Below are 6,000 nucleotides of genomic sequence, written 5' to 3' on the forward strand. Positions count from 1 at the left end.
ATTATGTAATAAAATCAAATGGAAACATTTATATTCATCTTGTTGGATAAATACATTATTTCACTGAACATAAGTTTCCATATTTATAATAATAGGAGACTGACTAGATTATCTCAATTTTTTTTTTTCTGTGCTAATTAGGTTTTTATCCCATTAAGAGGTAGTAGAAACAGTGTTGTGGCTCATAAAATTTCAGTCTGCTTCAAAGTGCCTGCTTCAATAGGATGGTGATACCAGCATGAGGAACACTGATGGCCATTGAAATGAGGTTGAAAAAATAAATTTAAGCCCTTTGAAGAACTGTCTGTTCATTTTGGATATGACTGGAGTAAATGAAAAGATCTAACATAAGCTCTTCTATTTAGTTAATCCACAAATGACTACAGCATAACTAGAGAAGTAGCAAGCATTACTAGATAGGCAATGTGTCCTCCAAAGATGATGACATGATACTCTAAAAGTGTCAAAATGTCCGGTCTTTTCTGATGCTTCCCTGTAGACATAATAGAGAAAGACATGTCATGGACATCTCAGAGACTCACATAAACACACAAACATATTTGAACTAATCTCACTTCAAGTGCTCAATAATCATTCACTGCTAGTGATGACCACATTGAACAGAACAGATTATAAAACATTTCTATCACTGTAGAAATTCCTATAGGTTAAACTATCTTCTGACATTCTGCCTCATATTTTCGAGTAACAATTGAATAATGTTTCCCAAAGAAAAAAATACCATAAATAATTTCCATGGCAATCATATTAAGGAAATTATACATCCCAATAGAATTTAGAAATTCAATTGTGTCACTCATTCATGGTTTGCTCATTCTCTGCAAAATTTGAGATGAAGTTGTAAACAGAATTGGATGATAGGATGTGCAGTTGGAGTAAATGACCTCTAATATTCTTAACACTAATCTTATTCTACCAGATTTACAACTTAAACTTTGTACCTGATCTACCAAATATGAGGATATTAAAATAAATAAGGGAAAACATTTTTATAAAGTAAATTAAACTTACCAAAATAAAAGATTTTAAAATTCAAGCTTTAGAAACTTCATGTCCATTTCATTTCTACCTCTACTTAAAAACAATTTTAGTTACTGATTATCTGATATGCTGAATTATTAAGTATTTTAATAGTATGTAGCTGAAGATAATTTTAGGTAAAATAATTGAAGGTAAATCTATTCATTAATACAAATCAAACAGAACAAAAAATAATAGGTTTTAATGTATTTATTATTTTCTCTAAGAGGACAAATTTGGAAAAAAGGGACAGCCATATGTGTATGTGTGTATATATATATATATATATGTATATAAACTGCACCCACACACACACACACATTGTTTTTTACAACCACCACTAATGAGCTCTATCACTGATTAAAAATTATACTGTCCAAGTTGAACCTTGGGAAGCACTCAGTTTCTTAACGGACATCACATTTTCCCATGAATTACCTATCTCCCTAAAGTGTATAACTAACCAAATTGCTACAAAGTGCTCAGGAAAACAAGAGAAGGATGGGGAATGTTTTGATTCAATAAAAGACCATGAAAGAAATAATCAGAAATAGTTGGCTTGAATAGAACAAAAAATAACAAATAACTAGATGCTAGTAGGATAATTCAAAGTGTGTCTTTAGAACAATATGAATGAGAAGTATTCATGAAAATTGCCAATATTTTAAAGGCTTCTTTAGAGGCAATACAGACACACAAAGTAAGTAAATGAATTTCTGTCAGTTGCCTATCTCTATGTTCATTTCAGTACGCAGCTTTTGCAATGGAGGAATTCTGTGACCAATAAGGTTTAGATTCAATATTTACATTCATTAAAATAATATTTGCTGAAGGATGATATACTCTAGGCATTTTGTTACCTACTATCAATAAAGGGATTGCAAAACATTCTTTGACATTTAAAATTGATAGTTCAAATCACAGGAAAAAATGAATAATCACTGTGAGAGTAAAAATGAGAAGGGTGCATAAAATTAGGCTAAGGGATTTGTCAATCTTTGTAACTGGTTTTGGGATTTAATAATTCTGCTGCTGAAAACAACTGGATAATTGGAGAAAATATATACAGCAAGTATTCTTAGACACTTGACAAATGGTAGCACAGGACTATAATCTATGAGGGAAGGTAGACATCCAGTGGTCACTGACAAGGGGTGGGAATTGGGCACAAGGACAGCACAAGAGTAAATGAGACAAACAGGAAATCTGGAATATGTGCCTGGAATATGTGGAGATAAGTACCGGATTAGGGAAAATTAGGCAGGGAAAGATGGAATATTTTGCAATACAGAATTTAGGGAATAAAAACTAGATCTTAGTAAATTTATAATATTCAAAATCTTACTGAGTGCTACAGCACACAAGATGGCAAAATCAAATATTTAAGCTTTCAAAATCAAGTATTTTGGAAAGCTGGAATCTAGTCAAAACACTTGTAATAAGGAGGGGAGGGGTGAATGAAGAAATAGCCCTGCAAATTTCAGTGAACCTTGTTGTTTCACATAATTGTGTCAAGTCCAAGTCCCGCAGCCCCAGCCCCAAGGCAGGCAGCTAAGTGGATGGCCCCCTGCATTCCTGCCATGGCTTGCCTGTGCCAGGGTGGACAATAATGTCCTGCTCCTCCAAATGTTGGTGCTGTGTGTTTTAATCTGACTTATGATTCACTGAGGAGCCTGTACAGAGTTGGCCATTGTTTTAAACCCCTCAGGATGAAGGAGCTACTGAGAAATATCCCTTGAAGGTGTTTAAAGAGATAGATAACTTTTTTCCTTTCTTATTGAAACCAGGAACTTAAGGAAATCATTGTTAGAGCCCTTGATAACCACAGAGATAATGAAACAGAAATTTCAGTGACCATACATGCATAAATAGTTTAGAAAAGTCACTAAACAAACTGGCATCTGCAGCCCACAACAAGTCTCAACATCGTGGGTATGGAAGAGAATTTTATTTTCAGATTTACCACATTTAATATTGAAAATATCCAATTCTCAAAAAAAATGCATAAAATGATACATGAAAATAAAATCCATTCAAATGAAGAAAATAAATTAAAAGAAACTATCTCTGAAGAAGCCCAGACTTTGAATTTACTAAACAAAGGCTTCAAATTAGCAGATTAAATATACTCTAAAACCTGAAAGAAACCATGTACAAGGAACTGAATTAAATTTGGGGAATGACATATGGACAACAGGGGAATATCACTTAAGAGATAGATAAATATAATAAAAGGAGCCACATAGAAATTCTGGAGTTGAAAAGTATAGTAGCTTAAATGAAAAATTCACTAAATGTTTTCAACAGCAGATTTTAGCAGAAAAAAGAAAGAATCATTGAATCTGAAGGTAAAACAACTGAAGTTACCTGGTCTGAAGAGCAGAAAGAAAAAGAATTAAAAAATGAACAGATCCAAGGGAAGTGTGGGACACCATAAAGCATGCAAACATACACATTATGAGAGTCCCAGAAGAGAGGAGGGGGAGGGAGAAAGGAACATAAAATATATTCACAGAAATAATGGCCTAAAAATCCCAAATTTAGTAAGAAATCTAAACAGACTCCAAGCAAGATACACTCAAAGAAATCCACTCTAAGATACATTGTAATCATATGGTTGAAAGACAAAGACAAAGAAAGAGTTTTGAGAGCAGCAAGAAAAGAAATTTTCATGTACCAGGGATCCTCAATAAGATTAACAAATAATTTCTTTTTAGAAAAAAACAGGTCAGAAGGCAATAGAATTCTGTATATAAAGTGCTGAAAGGAAAAAAAAAAAAAAAACGTTCAACCAAAAATTCTGTATCCAGTAAAATTATCCTTCAAAAGTTAAGACATTTCCAGAAAATGAGAGCTAATGGAGTTTTTATTAGTAGACCTAAACTACAAGAAATTCTAAAAGAAGTTTTCAGGCTGAAATTGAGACATTGGATAGAAACTTGAAATCATATAAGGAAATAAAGATTATTGATAAGGAAAATATAAAGCAGATATTGTGGTATTTGTGGTCATAACTCCTCCTTTTGTTCCATATGACATAAAAGACAAATGCATGAAACAATAGTTATAAATCTATGTTAATGGCCACAATGTATAGTGTTGCAATTTGTAACAATAGCATGAGGGACAGAACTGTACAATGGCAATTTTAATGAATGCAACAAAAGCTAGGTTAGCTCCAATTAATACTAGATTTTTGTAAATGTAATATAATGATATTCCCATGTTAACTTTTATACAGTAGCAGCAATATATGGAAAAGGATATAGGCAGGGATGTAAATGGTACATGAAAAAAGCAATAAAACACAAAAGAAAGTAGTGTTAGAGCAATTGAGGAACAAAAAAAAGAGACATGATGTAGGAAACAAACAGCAAAATGGCAGAAGTCATTCATTATCATAATCTCTTTAAATGTAAATGGGTTCAATGCCTATTAAAGGACAAAGATTGTCAGGATGGAATTAAAAAAGAAAAACATAATTTGACTATATACTGCTTACAAGAGATTCACTTAAACCCAAAGATACAAATAGATTAAAAGTGGAAGTACTGAAAAATATGTTCCATGCAAGCAGTAACAAAATGAGAGCTGGGAGAAGTATAAACATTAAAGACAAAATAGACTTTGAGTCAAAAATTGTTACAATATGCAAAGAAGGACACTATATACTGACAAAAGTGTCACTTCATCAAGGAGACAAAGCAAATTTGAAAAATACACAAACCACAGAGACCAAATATGTATGATGCAAATATTGACAGAATTAAGGATAGAAATAGAAATTGCTAAAAAGTTGGAGACTTTAATAACCACTTTCAATAACAGATATAAAAACTAAATGAAAGATCAATAAGCAAATAAAGAACTTGAACATTATTATTAACCAATTGGTCCTACAGACATAAGTTGAAATCTCCACTCCAAACAGCAGAATACACATTTTTCTCAGGTGAACAGGGAATATTCTCCAGAAAAGCCAATATTTTAGCCTATTAAAAAAACACTCAAAAAGTTTAAAAGATTGAAATCATAGAAAATGTATTCTTGAACCCACAATTGAATAGAGCTAGAAATTAGTAACTGATAATTATTGAAAACTCACCAATACATGAAACTTCAACAACACAGTCTTAACCAATAGTTCAAAAAGAAATGTCAGGGAAAATAAAAGAAAAACACTTTGTTGCAAATTAAGATAAAAACACAACATACCAAGACTTATGGGATGTAATGAAAACAGTGCGCAGAATGAAACTTAGAGTTATAAATACTTACATTATAAAAGAAGAAAGATTTCAAACTTTTCTGGGTTGCTAATGCTGCCATTATGCAAAATACCTGAAATGGATTGGCTTTTATAAAGAGGATTTATTAGGTTACAAATAACCTATGTTCTAAGGCCATAAAAGCATTCAAGCTAAGGCATCATTAAGAGGAGACCTCACTGAAGGAAGGCCAATGGTGACTGGAACACCTCTGTCAACTGGAAAGCCATGTGGATGGTGTCTGTTGGTCCTTTGCTCAGAGTTTGCATTTCAAAATGGCTTTCTCCAAAATGTCTCTGGGCTTCTGTCTTCCTTAGCGTCTCTCTTTCAGCCTCTGTGTGTCTTTGTTCAGGCTTTGTGTCTCTATTAGCTTCTCTCAGCTCCTGTGCATCTTTGCTTGTTTTCACATAGCATTTCTCTGTAAGCATCCAGGGATCCTCTCTTAGCTTCCCTGGGGGAAACTCCAGGCCTCATCTCTTAGCTTAGTGTCTACAAACATCTTTCCTTCAGCATCTCCAAGTGTCTCCAAGCATCAACATCTTTGTCAGCTCTTGAGCTCTCTTAAGTAGTTCACTGAATGGGTGGGTCCACAACCCCATGGAAATAATTTAATCAAGGTCTCATCCATAGTTGGGTGAGTCATATATCCATGGAAACATTCAATCTAAAGGTTCCACCAAGTAAAATGGAC

Source organism: Choloepus didactylus, chromosome 14, assembly GCF_015220235.1.
Source record: "Choloepus didactylus isolate mChoDid1 chromosome 14, mChoDid1.pri, whole genome shotgun sequence".
Lineage (NCBI taxonomy): Eukaryota > Metazoa > Chordata > Mammalia > Pilosa > Megalonychidae > Choloepus > Choloepus didactylus.